At 38.3% G+C, this 15,813-nt stretch overlaps 1 protein-coding gene across 5 annotated transcripts in view; it reads right to left on the bottom strand.

Annotated features, from left to right (window-relative positions):
• Positions 1-15,813, bottom strand: part of HS6ST3 (heparan sulfate 6-O-sulfotransferase 3) — a 627,927-nt gene that overhangs the window by 163,969 nt on the left and 448,145 nt on the right. The window lies entirely within an intron of this gene.

Genomic DNA, 15,813 nt, shown 5'->3' with positions numbered 1-15,813 from the left:
TATACATAAATCCAGTCAGTTTGCTATGAGATTTAAGATTTAGAACCCACCTAAATACTTGGAACTCAGGCACATCAGCCCTAGTTTCTCAGTATAGCCAGTTTGTTGAAGGACCCAACCAGCATCCCTCTTTTGCCCCTCTTTCGCCCCTCTTTCTCCCATTCTACTATGGAATGGCTCAGAGCGGAGCACTCGCCAAAAGAAAGCTTTATGGTAGCCCTTATTTTAAGCCCAGAGCCTTGGCCCCAAACACACCTCTTCCATACCATCATACTTAGGTTTCATTTAGGTTCCTGATCCTTATTCTAGTCCCAAAGTGAGTAGAAGTTTGAAATAGGATTGAGAATGAGTTCCAACAATGTATTTTTGGTCTATCTTTTGAAGATCAGTTCACTATCTAATAATTTACAGATCTGAACTTCTGATTTGTGATAGGAATAAAATGAGGTTTCCCTATAATAAATGAAAGGGTGTGTGATATAACTGGGATATTGTAAAGTATTCTGAGAAATCATGGATGGAAAGCATTAATGGAGAATAAATTACTAATTGCATTAGTGGTCTGCTCTGCTCAACTCAGCGTATAACTTTTAACTATACCTGGCATCTAGTCCCATTGCTATAATTTATTTTTCCTGCCTTTTTAAAAATGACATGAGTTATTTGTAATAATGCTTTTTCAAACATAGACCAAAGATGATCTTCATAATTCTCTCAGGTTATGAACAAAGGCACAGAAATAGGAGTCTAAATTGGAAGCTCTGGAGGGGATTATATCTATTGCTATGTTTTATACATTATCTAATTTCCTCTTGGCAACCACAGATTCTGAATTATAATTGTGGTAATCATAATAACAATGAAAATGAGTGACATCTTTTACTAGCATGAACTATGCTCAGCCCACTTCTTTGTTCTTGAGATGCTGGATCTTCTTCCAGAATCTGTAGAGAGCCCTGAACAGCATGAAAGAAGGCTGACAAGTAAACAAGTGTTAGAAGACACTTCTTTACTTTCTATCATCAAATTGTCTGTCTCTCCTTCTTTCCCAGCCATCCTCACCCAGCTTCCAGGACCAAAATGTGCATGTGGCACATATGGGAGGGACAAGATCTGTGTGTGTTTGGTAGAGTTTCATTTTACTCTTCACCCACAATGCCTGGTTTTTCTCAGCACTAGCAATGATACTCTTCAGTGCATACAATCAGTATTTTCTTCCTGGAAACAGCTCATTACTGATATAACAGACAGTCTTCGAACAATCTTGTAAATGAAAGGACTAGTTGTTGCTGTTGTTGTTGTTTTTATAGACTTCCAAGAAGACTATTTTGGGATAGATACAAATGAAGAAAACCTAAACAAAAATCAGCAAGCCTCCCTTTTGCAGCCTGTTTACAAGTTTCAAATAAGAACTCAATGATGTTTTGAACATCAGTAATGATATTTTCTAATGCATTCACCCTCCTGGAGATCAGCAGTAATCTTGTGTGTTCTAAACACTTTGGTATTCCCTATTGAACTAGACTTTGAAGCACATTTTTTAGCACATCTGCAATGTCCCCTGATTTAGCCCCCTCAAGGAAGGTGGACGACCAGTTGCATTGAAAAGCGTACAGTAAGGAACTAAGATGCTCATTTTACTCTCCCCTTACAGATATTGGCAGAGAGAAAATATAAATTTAACAGTGTCCTAAGGGCTCAGGTGAGCTATTACCTCACTTATAAACACCTTAAAAATAACAAAAATTGTTGGTAAGCCAGCCAACTCAACCAAGAAGTTCCTTCTTCAACATTTTGTAATGTAAACTCTTGAGGGGAAAAATTGATACTGCCCTTGTCAAATTAAATAATTGCTTCAGACACGTTAACTCCAGGCTGTTTCCTAATAATGATGGCTTGAGGAACAGGCACATCTAGTATGTGTAAAAGAGATAAAGATGGAATGTGTTCTTACATTCATAATTAAAAATGGACCACAGAGGGTCTGGTTCACTATAGATTTCCTTTGCTTCAATCAGAATATTTATTTTTTGCAGGTGGTGATTTTAAACACAAAAGTTTCTAAAGATTTTATACATTGCCTACAATTCAGCCTCAGTTTCTTTGGGAAGGGGTGGAAGGTAACAATCAGTCATGCTCCATGAATAGACAATTGGGTCCTTCCAAACTTCTTGGTTCAAGACCAGGATGAGTAATGAAGTGAGGATCTCCTGACTTCACATTTACCTCAGAAAAGATTTTAACAAACACCAGACCCCAAATAGTAGTGACATTTAAAAAAAATATGTCTTTTCAAAAGCATTTTTATTTTCTTGCACAGCAGTCAACCATGAGGATTTGGTTGTCAATCCACTGATGATTATTATGATGTGATTTGAACTTTGTGATACCATTAGAAAATCCTCCTCACTTCCTCTAGCAGTGCTGCTTGTTTTTATGGCATTTCTAAAGAGCTACCAAACATGAGATCAAACATGGCCAGCAATGCCTTTTTAAATTCAGTTTTAGAGTAATCAAGAGTCCTATTGCTGACTGCAGCAATATTTTCAGAACCATAGCCCACAAAGGTCTTCAAAGACTAGAGGCATAATTCACAGATTGCTAATTACCTGTTTGAATTCCATCTTTCTTCCAAAGAAGCATACAAAAAATATTTCTAATGCACTGTACAAACAAGAACAAATAGGTGAGATGCTTTCAATCCATAAGCCTTCATATCAACAATTCAATAGAAGGTGACAACGGTTATTTTAACCATCGGAATGTTGTATTGTGTGTACAAAGTACATCAAAGCAGAGCCGTATCTTAAGGAACTAGAAGGCAAGAGATAGGTGGGCAGACAGAAAGGGAAGGAAAGGAGAGGAGGATAGGAGGGAAGGAAGAGAAGAGGAGGGTGGAAAGGAAAGAAAACGCGTGTTTATGCATCTATTTCTGGGCCTCAGACTGCAGATGGGGATTCACTGATGTGGTGACTGGCAGGGAGTGAATTATCTATGTTTGAATGGGGGTCAGGTGGATGGATGGATTTACACTCAGGGAAATCCTTTTTTCACACAGAAGAGTCATCTAGCATGCCCTGGCACTACCTTTGCCAGTGTTCCAGAAGGCCTAACCTCTTCTTGGAGAGACGATCGCTCCCTGAGATGAAAAGAGAGTCAGGAACTAATAAGAGGGTTGGCCTGACAGACACAGTGTCAGAACATGTGGGACAAAGGGACAAGGTCAGGAACTGGAAAAGCACCATTGTTTCTGACCCCATCGGGAAGCTTATGAGATACTCTCACAGCTCATAGCATGTTCCCTGTGCCAACACCACCCAGGTCACCACTTTCACACACGTGGCCCGTGGTCTGCACTAGACAGCCATGAGACCATGATGCTCTGACCTGTACTTCCTGTTAGTTAACTATTGAGCTTTCTTGATACATTTAGCCCAAGGGAAGGCAATGGCATTAAATTTCTATTATGTACTAGGGACTGCATGCCAAATTTTATATATATACATACATGCTTATGTGTGTGTATATATAGAGATGTATTTCTGTATGTATCTCTACAGAAAGACTGTACTATATGACTGTATTATATAAAATGGTAGAGATTTAGTACAGTATTATATATATACACACACATGTGTATACACACACACACACATATATATCTACTATACACATGATTATAGAGAAGTAAGGCAAAAAGAAGTTTCAAAATCTAGGCTGGGGTCAAACCTTGAAGTCTAGACTAACAAGTCAGGCCCTTATCCAGTAGCCAATGAGGAGACACTAAAGAATTTTAAAAGGAAGGAGGGACAGAATCGACACTGTGATATGGAAAATGAATCTGGTATTGAGGTAAATGTTGGGTTAGAGAGCTGTGCTCACAAAGAACAGGCTATTCCTGTATCACCAACTCACGTTTGCTGGGGTTGAGGTAATAGAAGGAACATAAAGGACAGAATGAATGGAAGAACCATCGGAAAGACAGAACCAACTACCACTATTACAGCTTTATCAGACGACCCACCCACACATAGCACGGTTTGCAGGCTGACAGAAATATACCCATAGGCCTACTTATGGCTGTTGTTGCCGTCTTCACACCTTGCTTCCCCTGCTGCATCATCCTTGTAGTCCAGTCTTCTGACCCTTTAGGTTTGTTATCTGTTTCCAGGCAAGTTCCACATGCCTCTTGGACTTAAAGTAAGTTCTACTTCCCGATTTGATATTCAACACTCATTCTTGTACTCTTTCTGTACTTGATTATTTCAGATAAACATAGCCCTCATGCCAGCCTCAGCTTCTGGACCAAAATCCTAAAGGTGGCTGCCTCGTTTAGAACCTATCCTATTCTTTGAGCACTTTAGAGGAAAAGCCACCAAGGAAGGACTTAGAAAAGGTTGGATTTCAGTATAGATTGAAAATGGAAAGGAAATAAATGTCAAAGATGAATTGTCTTCCAAGGCAGATCATTCATTCATAGGTATTTATACAGTTTCCACTGCATGCCAGTCATAGCTCTTCATGCTCTACATAAATCAGGGAAGCAAACGGCCAACAGTCCTGCTCTCATGTAACTTCTAGGTGGGGGAGACAAATAAACAATAGGTATCATAAAAATAGAAATGATGTAGCATGTTTGAAGATGTTAAGTGTTATGGAAAAAGTAGAGCAGGGTATGGGGGTATCAGCACTGAGGGAAGAGGTGGGACAGGATGCTATATTCAATAAGGTTGTCAGGGTTTACTTCATTGAAGAGAGGTGATAAGAGCAAAGCCATGAAAGAGATGGAAGAAATTAGCCGTGCTTGTATCTGGGGGGAAAATATTCCAGGCAGAAGGAATAACAGGAGCATATATAGCAAGTTCAATGAACAACAAGAATGGTAGTATACCTACTTCAGAGTAAGCAAGAGGGGGTAGAATAGGAAATGAAATCACAGTAAATCTGGGGTAAATCTTGAAGGCATTTACAGGCCATCATTAGGGCTTCGGCTTTCCCTCTGAGTAAAATAGAAGCCACTGGAGCATCTGATTCAAAGAATAACATGATCTGACTTACATTTTTAAGGGAAATATGCTGAGGGTGCATTGAGGAAAATTATAAAGGAGCAAGGATAGAACAGGGAGATCCCTGAGGAGGGCACAGCAGGAATCCAAGTGAGACAAGACAATGGTCACACCTGGATCCAGCAAAGGAGGTGGTCAGAAGTGAGCAGGATATATTTTCATAATGAAACCAATGGGATTTCCTCCTGACAAATTGAAAGAAAGATAGGAGTTAAGGATGAGTCAAAGGGTTTTTTTGTTGTTGTTGTATTTGTTTTTTGTTTTTTATTTTTTTTGGCCTGGACAACTAGAAAGATAGAGTTGCTATAAACTAAGATAGAGAGGACTGAGGTTGGAGCAGATGTGTGCATGCAGTTCAGTGCATGTCAAGCTCAAGATGTCTATTAGCTATCCAAGTTCACCATGTTCAATTGGTGATGGTATGTAGGGGTCTGCAGAGAGGTCTGAGATGGAGACATAACTGGGGATGTGCTCAGCATATAATCTACATAAAGCCACGAGACAGGATGAAATTACCAAAGGAGCAAGTAGAGATGAGGCAGAGAAGAGAAGAGGACCAAGGACTGGGTCCACAGGCAATCAACATTAAGAAATTGGGTAGAATAAGGCAACAGGCGATAATCTGAGTGTGGTGAAAGATGGCTGGTTTAATAAACAAATTCTATTTTATACATGTTGTGTTTGAAGTGACAGGTAAATATTAAACAACTGCCTTCAGGGGAGGGGAGTGGAATTTGTAGATTTTGCCAATTTCTCTGGTGTATATGTTCCCAACACCTCCAGTTTTGGGCTACCAACTTGAAGTCACTGCATTTTAGTGGCTGATGGCAATATAGGACTAAGACCCAAAACAAAAATTTATTAAGTTTTTGATTGGAGAAATCAGCTCTAGGGAGGAAACAATTAAAGTCATAGGAAAGGATGAAATCTTCAGAGGATAAATTGTGATAAACAGGAGAAAACTGAAGGCAAGATGTGGGTAAATGTCCATATTAAGGGAACTCAAGAGATTTCCAAGTGAAGAAAGAAGAGCAAGAAGCTAATTTCCAGAATGGTTTTATAAACAAGGATCATTTTGCTACTGTTGTAAAGTATTTCTTCTTTCCTTTTTTCCTACTTTTTCCCTGGTAGGTGAAAGTATATTAGACTCAGATAAGAATTTTTTCTTTTAGCCCCAGAGAGAATGGGCACAACAAATTCTTTTCCATATCTATACAAGAATTTTAGTATGAACTATTTTACAAATAATTTTAACCACTTTCAGCTCTCCTTAAAATAAAATGTCATCAGGAGATCTGCATACTCTAACACATACACCATTTAGATTTTCCAAATGATCAATGTGGTTTCTCAGACATGTTCAAAAAAATTTTTTTAAGTCCACTGACATTTGGCACAAGGCATTGCATTTAACAGCCAAGAGCCCTGCTACACTGATTAATACTAAGAAAAGCCATTAGGAAACAGTGGTGTCTAGACAGTTTGCTTTTTTGTGTGCAACTTAGCTTCACTGATGAAGAACAGAATCAAAAGAGTATAGTTAATTCATAGTCATTTAGATACAAGTCATGCTATAGATAAGTAGATATGTTATAACAATCAGATACTTGATACAAATTTTTAAAAGTTCTATGTACCTTTGAAGTGCAGTTCATATGTGTGCTGATCACATTTCTGGAATTTCGGGGGACAATCTCATTGTCCTCAGAAATGTATTTATAATTGTCAAATCATGTATTCTAATTTTTCCATTTGAAAAACATGAACACTGTTAGCAGATTTGCCTTGGGCTAAATTAAATTTAGAGTCCACCCCCAGTCTGCTGGATGGTAGAGAGAAGCCTACTAAATCTAAGGATTCCTTGTGGAAAATGCACTAAAAGCCTAACCCCCATGCTCATTGGGTCTGCACTCCCAGGAAAGCTTGGCCAGCCCAAGCTTGCTATCATATTATAAGTTTCCCCAAATTGCAGTTGAATGTTTGTCCTAGTTCTTAGGAGCCACTCTGAGTCAAAAGAGCTCTATGTTCTCAGGACATTGAAATTATGACTTGAAAAGAAAAAAAAAACAAACAGTTATTGCATTTTTCCTGGACTGAAAATCACATTGAAGACAGTGAACCTCTTCCAAAAGGCAAAGCTCTGCCTCACCATTTGGGGTCCTTGTGCAATCTCCCTCAGGACCCATACACAAAATGAGGACAATACGGAGACCTGCATGTTCACATAATTGATCCACTTTCATCCACATAAAGGGATGAGAAAGTCTCAAATTATTAACAGTCCAGTGCTTTTACAGCTCCCACCTACCATGCACTTACCACTTTCAGATTTCTCCTAATTGAATTACTCAGAGCAGACCAAATGACCTTAGTTGTCCAAGCACTATTTATCACATTGTATTGTAAATGAATTACATTATTGAAAGAAAATATTCTCTTGATCCATTTTCCATCTTATAGTAATTATTTCCACAATGTCCTAATTTTTCCATGACTTTTCTTTTCAAGAAACAACTATTAGCTTTCAACATAGTCAGTGACCTTGTTTGGATGACTCTGTCCCCTCAGGTGACCTTGAAGCAAAAATTATAGAAGCATCAACTGGCAAGTTCGCCAGCATTCAGCAAAGTATGAAAAGGGTAAGAGCTCTTCATTTCCCAGCACTGGCATTCATCATGGAAAGACACATAAAAGAAAGGGCAAATTCCAATGACATGCATCCAATAAATTGGAGACTCTTGTCACAGCAAACGCCAATTCAGCAGTTTATAATCACAATGCATAATACGCTACATTACTTATTTTTTAACCCTCTAAACAGGAGCTTTTAATACTGGTCCTTCTGTGTCTTCCTCTTTATCATTGAAAATCCTAAGTACTGTCAGCTATGAGGTCATCTTTCTGAGTCTGTTGAGTTTCATCTTGACTATTAGTAACAAATCTTTTTTGCAACAGCATCCAATCAAGTATCATAGATTTTGAAGAAATCTGAAAGGTCACTTAGTTTCAAGCAGACCATGAGCAAACTGAGCTAGAGGAGAAATAAACTACCAAATTATTAATAAACTATTTGCATGTTCAACAGACCCAGAACTTCTCTTAGCAATTTGCATGGTATTTCGTTCCCTTTAATCTGGTAAATGGGGTCCAAGTTCTTTCGCCTGAATTGGAGTTAATTCCAACAAATCAACAATCAAGGTGAGTCATCATTCTTAAATTTATTTATTTATTTATTTATTTATTTTTTTAAAGATTTTATTTATTTATTTGACAGAGAGAGACATAGCGAGAGAAGGAACACAAGCAGGGGGAGAAGGAGGGGAGAAGCAGGCTTCCCGCCGAGCAGAGAGCCTGATGCGGGGCTCGATCCCAGAACCCTGGGATCACGACCTGAGCCGAAGGCAGACGCTGAACGACTGAGCCACCCAGGCGCCCCCTTAAATATATTTATTTATGAACTAAAAGAGTATCGTTCAACACAGATTGTATTGGTGTCAACAGAGGGTCCACACTAAGTGATGTTCTCTATTATATGCGCTTGATTTTTTTTTCAGGTAGTATGAATCCTGTAACCAAAGTGCACATAATAAGGTCAAACACACTTACGGAGATTTCCATGCATGTTCAGGCTCTCTCACCTCTATGTTATATTTCACCCAAATGGATTATGTAAGGTAGAGCAGGAAAATGGAACAAGCACTGGCCAAAAGGAATCACAGGTATGGGTTTAAGTCCAGCTCTCTGATTCTTCTGAATTCTATTAGATAGTCACTCAAACCCCCTGGGCTTCACCTTCCTCATTCATAAAACTATTTATGAAGTCATATGATCCCATAGGTCTATGTCACTACAAGTAAACACCAGATTCACAGCAGGCTTTTGCTCCCTCTTCTCCCAAAGCAAAACAATGCAAAGCAAAAAAATAAAGATGGAAAAGGTGGCAAAGACACAGCTGGCTCTAGTTTGTGTCTGAGATGGTGCTGAATTTCCCAGTTTGGCACGCCTGCTTCCCAAGCACTATGAGAATATTTGCTAGCAGTGAGAAGCACTACTGGGGCAACCCTTGCTCAGATGCTCTGATGATGCTCTAACCCTATTAAACAATACATATCTTTTTAAAAATGTTTCTCAAGTCTTAGATTTCTGGATCTTTGCATGGTTCATCTCTAATGACCACAGTACACATACTGGAATTTGAACAGTTAGTATTTCTGGTACAGGATTGGTCCAGGTTATGAGATAGAATATTTCCTCCACCTAAAATAGAGTCTTCTTTGAGATCATCCTTCAAATAATTGCCATTTATGGAAGTACATCATTTCTGCAGCTAGATCCATTGAAGAAAATCATTTCCAGAGATTTGTTTTCTGAAATATTGTCTGTTTGCTATACCAACAAGAGAACAAGAGGGTTTGACAATTTTGGTTTTCTGAGTAAGATGCTCCTAGGACATTTCTGATCCTAAGGTACAGCCATGGGTTTCTGCTATTGATTTTCACATCCAATTTTGAGTTTGTCGGCTGCATGTTATAAAGCCAGTCCTTACTACATCCCCCCAAGAATGTCAATCGGTTTTCCAGGCTATTTCTACTCCCTTCACTCCACACCCCTGAGGCAGTGCCCTAATCATCTCACAGGAGCCCTGGCTGATCTCCATGCCCACGGGTGGAGTTGGATTCCAAACTGGACCCACTAACAAGACTAAGGTCTCCTGCCCATATAATGCTATTTCAGGCATCTCAAGGGCTTCCCTGCCTTAAAAACAAAATTCCACTTTTCTAACTGATGCTTCAAATTGCTTTAAGAGAATAAAGACATGCTTTGACTCAGTACACAGTTTCCTGGGAGAAGAAACATATGACCTGAAATCTATATAATTGATTAATCTGACAAAATTGACTAATATCAAATCTCTTCCTGAGGATGCCACTTTGATGCGGGAGCCATACTGGCTGATGAAATGGGGAAAGTGAAGCCAAAGGGGGTGGAAGACACCAAATATTTTGCTTCCTTTTTGCTTCATTATTATTTCTAATATGAGAATGGTGTTCATCTCATGAGGTTCCTCTGCTAACTGATAACAATAAATAAACACCATTTACTGAGTCACTCAATAGTGAGAGGTCGCATCCATGAAAATGTTGGTAAGCTCCAAAAAGTCTCTCTTCCATAAAAGCAATGAGAACACTGGCAAATATTATCAGAATTTACTTCTTTATAACTGAATATTAGCAGAAGGCTTGTAGCAATTCATAGAACTTTTTGTTGTTGTTAAAGGATAAATCTTGTTAAGAAGAGCAAGCTTCAGGGCGCCTGGGTGGCTCAGTTGGTTAAGCGACTGCATTCGGCTCAGGTTATGATCCTGGAGTCCCGGGATCGAGTCCCGCATCGGGCTCCCTGCTCGGCAGGGAGTCTGCTTCTCCCTCTGACCCTCCTCCCTCTCATGCTCTCTGTCTCAAATAAATAAATAAAATCTTTAAAAAAAAAAAAGAGCAAGCTTCATGGTGTTTTAACTTGCCCTATTTCCACCCCCCAGCCCTAAATTTACAGCACTCTTGAAAACTGACAGCCACTATCACTGTTAAAGCCAGCAGTCCGGCAGCCTTCCCAAGGGGCAGAATGGAGCTGGAGCTTCTTCAAAGCCCCATTCCTAGAGAATTGGTCATTATTTGACCTGTCTAGGGGTTCCTCAGAAGACCCTATTTGCATGGCTATCTTTATATGACATGATTTACAGCTCATTTAGTGTGAAAAGCCTTTGTCCCAAGGGTGTTTGCCCCCCTCCAAAAAAAAATCAGAGGCAACTGTTTAACACTGTAGCCACCTGAGGCAGTGGGCAATAATTCAGACAATGGACTAAGCAAAAGCTTAAAAGGAAAAGACGGGGAGGCTATGAAAATCCCCAACATATTCCTAGTAATCTAGAGGCCCATGTGCATGTGTAGTATATATGGCCAGGACCGTGTGCATGTTCAGGAAGACCTAAGAAACTCTAACCTCTTGCTAAACCTGACATTCTCTGCAAGCAGAAAATGAAGATTAAGAAGAAGTAGCCTAGCTGAATGTTGAAGGTGTTCCCCAGTACATACATAGAGCTCCCGGCAAAAACTGGGGGACTAATTAGTTCCAGGCATTTAAGGAAATCTCTATCCAATTATTAGCTGACCATTAAGAGACCTGAGCAGAGACTTCAGTGGTCATACACAAAAAAGAATTCAGAGTTTACAGAATTTGTTCAGAAAAGTCACTAAAAAACAATAAACACCAATAGCAACCCTGGGGGCGGGGGGGGGGGGGAGGAAGAATCTGATTTCCAGGATTGCCACATTATATTAGCTAAAATGTTCAGTTTTCAACAAAAAGCAGGAGACAAATAAAGAAACAAGAAGTTATGGCCCATAGACACACAGGAAAAAAAGCAATCAATAGAAACTGTCCCTGAGGCAGGCCAAATGTTGGGACTTAAACAATAACTTTAAAATTAGCTATTTTAAATATGGTCAAAGAATGGTCACCAAAGAGAGTATGTCAATAAAAAGGTAGAAATTATAAAAGGAAACCAAATAGGAGTTCTGGAGATTAGAAGTATAATAAAGGAAATGTAAAACTGACTACAGGAAGTCAACATAAGATTTGAGCAGGCAGAATAAAAAATTAGTGAGCTTTTACTGGGTATTTACTCCCCACCAAATAAAAACCAAAAACACTAATTTGAAAAGATATCTGCACCCCTATGTTTATTGCGGCATTATTTACAATAGCCAAGATGTGGAAGCAACCCAAGTGTTTATGGATAGATGAATGGATAAAGAAGCTGTGGTACACATATACAAAGGAATATTACTCAGCCACATAAAAGGATGAGGTCTTGCCATTTGCAACAACATGGATAGATCTATGGGGGTATTATGCTAAGTGAAATCAGTAAGAGAAAGACAAATACTATATGATTTCACTTACATGTGGAATATAAAAATCAAAACAAATAGATAGACAAACAAAAAACAGAATCAGACCTATAAATACAGAGAACAAACTGAGAGCTACTGGTGGGGAAGGGGGTGTGAGGGGATGGGTAAAATGGATGAAGGGGAGTGGGAGGTACAGGCCTCCAGTTATGGAATGAATAAATCACAGGAATAAAAGGTACAGCAAAGGGAATATAATCAGTGGCAATGTGATAGTATGGGGACATGGCAGCTACACTTGTGGTGAGCACAGGATAGTGTATAAACCTGTTGAATCACTATGTTGTACACCTAAAACTGATGTAACATTGTGTGTCAATTATACTAGATATACAAGTAATAATAATAATAATAAACATAATCTGCATTTCATGATATAAAAGGTATCAGAGAAGGGGTGTGTGGGGGGGTGTGTGTGTGTGTGATGTTCAGTTTTGGGGAAGTGGTGTCTAGGATTATCACCAACTCATATACATGTACATTTCAGAAATAAAATGATTTCAAAAAAAATTTAGTGAGCTCGAAGATAGGTCAATTGAAATAATCTAGTCTAGAGAACAGAAAGAGAAAAGAATAAAGGAAAATGAATATAGCCTCAGAGCATTAAGTAGATTAACATATGCATAATGAAAGCCCCAGAGGAAGAGAAGAGAGCAGGAGAAAGGGGCAGAAAGAATATTTGAGGAATTAATGCTGAAACTTCCCAATTTAAAGAAAACCATCAATCTATATATCCAATCAACTCAAAAAAACTCCAGGTGAGATAAACTCAAAAAGATCCACAGCTAGACACATCATATTCAAATCGCTGAAAGCCCAGGACAAAGAAAGAATCTTGAAAGAAACAAGAGAGAAGCAACATATCATACACAGAGGATCCTCAATAAGACTAACTAATAAGCTGATTTCTCATCAGAGGCCAGAAAGTGGTGATATGATATAATCAAAAGACTGTTAACCAAGAATTCTCTATCTAGCAACACTATCCTTCAGAGATGAAGTAGAATTTAAGATAAAAACTGAGAGAATTTATTTGCTTGCTTTTCTGCCCCACAAGAGATACTGAAGGAAGCCCTTCAGGTTGGAAAAAAAAGTTGACACTAGACAATAACTTGAATTTACATAAAGTCATAAAAAGCACTGGTAATGGTAACTATATAGGTAAATATAAAACATGGTATAAGCTTTTTGTTTATTCACTTGTAACTCATTTTTTCTCCTATCTGATTTAAAAGACAACTGCACAAATAACACTTGTAAATATGTGTTGAATAACATACAGTGGATAAAGATATTTCCATGACAATAGTAGCAAAAAGAGGGGGAGGAAATGGAGCTACATAAGAGCAAAGATTTGTATACTACTGAAATTATATTGAAAATAACACTAGAAAATATCCATATTACACAAAAGAAGACTATAATGGATGAAACATTAAAGACAGAAGACATATAGAAAACAAATAGCAAAACAGCAGATGTATATTCTACTTTATCAGTAATTTCATTTAATGTAAATGAATTGAACAATCCAATTCAGAAAAATATATAATCCAATTATATGCTGTTTGCAATAGACGCACTTTCAAGACACAAATAGGTTGGTAGTAAAAAGATGTATCATGCAAATAGAAACCAAATGAATATTAGAGAAAATACATGTTAAAACCAAAATTGTTACTAGAAATGCAGACATTTTACAATGATAAAAGAGTCAATCCATCAAGAAGATATAGCAATTATAAACGTATATGCACCTAACAATAGCATCCCAAAATACTTGCAGCAAAAACTGACAGAATTAGGGGTGCTTGGGTGGCTCAGTCATTAAGCATCTGCCTTCAGCCCCAGGGTCCTGGGATCGAGCCCTGCATCGTGCTCCCTGCTCAGCAGGAAGCCTGCTTCTCCCTCTCCCACTCCCCCTGCTTGTGTTCCCTCTCTCACTGCCTCTCTCTGTAAAATAAAAAAAAAAAACTTTAAAAAAATTCTAAAAAAAAAACTGACAGAATTAAAGAAATAGACAATTCAACAATAATAGAGGAAAATTTCAATAACCCACTTTCAAAAATGGGGAAAAGAATTAGCAGATGATCAACAAAAAATACAAATCTTGAACAACACTATAAGACAACTAGACCTTACAGACATTTATTCAACACTCAACAACAGAATATATATTCTTATCAAGTGCACATGGAACATTCTCCAGGATATACCATATGTCAGGCCATAAAACAAGTCTCATTAATTTTAAGTCTATTTTACTAAAATGGAATGAATCAAAAACCAACAGCCAGGTAATCTTTTAAGTTATTTACATGATTTATTTTAGTTAATTCTCAAAAATATTGAATGAAGTATGATATGATTGGGTTCAAGAAGCATGACTGGGTATGATGATTATCCACTTCTTACAGATGAAGAAACTACAGTAGCAAGGGTTATATGACTTCCCTAAGATGGAACAATTCATAAGAAACAAAGGAGCTAAACTTAAGGCCCTACTCATGTCTGAGGTCTCAGCTTAAATGCTGTCTCATCAGAGATAATTCCCACCCAGTCTACACAAGGTCCCTCTTGCAATTCACTCTTATAGCATCCTATTCTCTTTCTTTTTTTTTTTTTTTTGAATTTTAATGAGATTAAATTTATTGATTTGTTCTCTTATGCACTGTGTTTTTTTTTTTTAGTGATGAAAATTTTTTTGTTTTGTTTTGTTTTTTTTATTCTTATGTTAATCCCCATACATTACATCATTAGTTCTAGATGAAGTGTTCCATGATTCATTGTTCATGCACAACACCCAGTGCTCCATGCAGAACGTGCCCTCCTCAACACCCACCACCAGACCAACCCATCCTCCCACCCCCCTCCCCTCTATTCTCTTTCTTTATAGAACTTTTCACAAGGTGAAATTATATATTTCTGGATCTGACGATGGACAAATGGATAACATAACTAGTGTGAACAACTTGTCTTTGTTTGCCTGAGACTTTCCCAGGGTTAACACTGATAGTTCCAAGTACTGGAAATCCTTTCAGCCCTCGGGAAGCCAGGGTGGTTGGTCACACTAAGGAATAAACAAGCTACAAGTGTTTCCTCGTTGAAGCCACAAAATAAGGCATTCCCTCCATAAGTGATCAGAGCTATCAGCAAGACATGAGAGCCACAGCCAACCCTCCTCCCCTGACAATCCTAAGTGGCTTCTAAACCACAGGAGCATCTCTGTATCTACCCACTACAAGGCACGCTTCTCAGTCACCATGGACACGCAGAAACGTTTGGGATTTCAACCCAGGCTTTGAAAAAAACCAGAAACTCTGCGAGAAGGAACTACCATTTTGGGTACCATTATTGTTTGTTTACTTGTTTATTCTCCTGCTGTGGACAGGAAGCTATTTACTCCATCAGAGCAGAGGGCTCACACTTTTGTTCACCATTGAATAAGCAGCATGTAGCTAATGCCTGGCACCTGGTTAGTAGTCAATACATATTTGAAATAGGGACCATGCAACTTCTAAGGCCTTGCTCTTAATCACCATTTATTACCTGCTTTGATGTAATACTTTAATTCTCCTGCCTTAATAGTAACGCAAGCTCATGGTATGACTTACTCACAACATCCCAGGCATGATGTTATCATAATTAATTGACAGAACAAGTTTTTGAGGCAACTATCCCCATTTTCTAGACAAGGAAACTGAAGAAAAGAGAGATTAAATCTGTCCAAGACCTCAAAGTTAATTTATATTTGTTCCACAAATGTGTGCTATAGTTTT

The sequence above is a fragment of the Leptonychotes weddellii genome, chromosome 3 (genome assembly GCF_054177405.1).
Source record: "Leptonychotes weddellii isolate Sample4059 chromosome 3, ASM5417740v2, whole genome shotgun sequence".
In the NCBI taxonomy this organism is placed as follows: domain Eukaryota; kingdom Metazoa; phylum Chordata; class Mammalia; order Carnivora; family Phocidae; genus Leptonychotes; species Leptonychotes weddellii.
The sequence above is the reverse complement of the archived record's forward strand: the minus strand, read 5'-3'. Positions and strand labels throughout refer to the sequence as shown.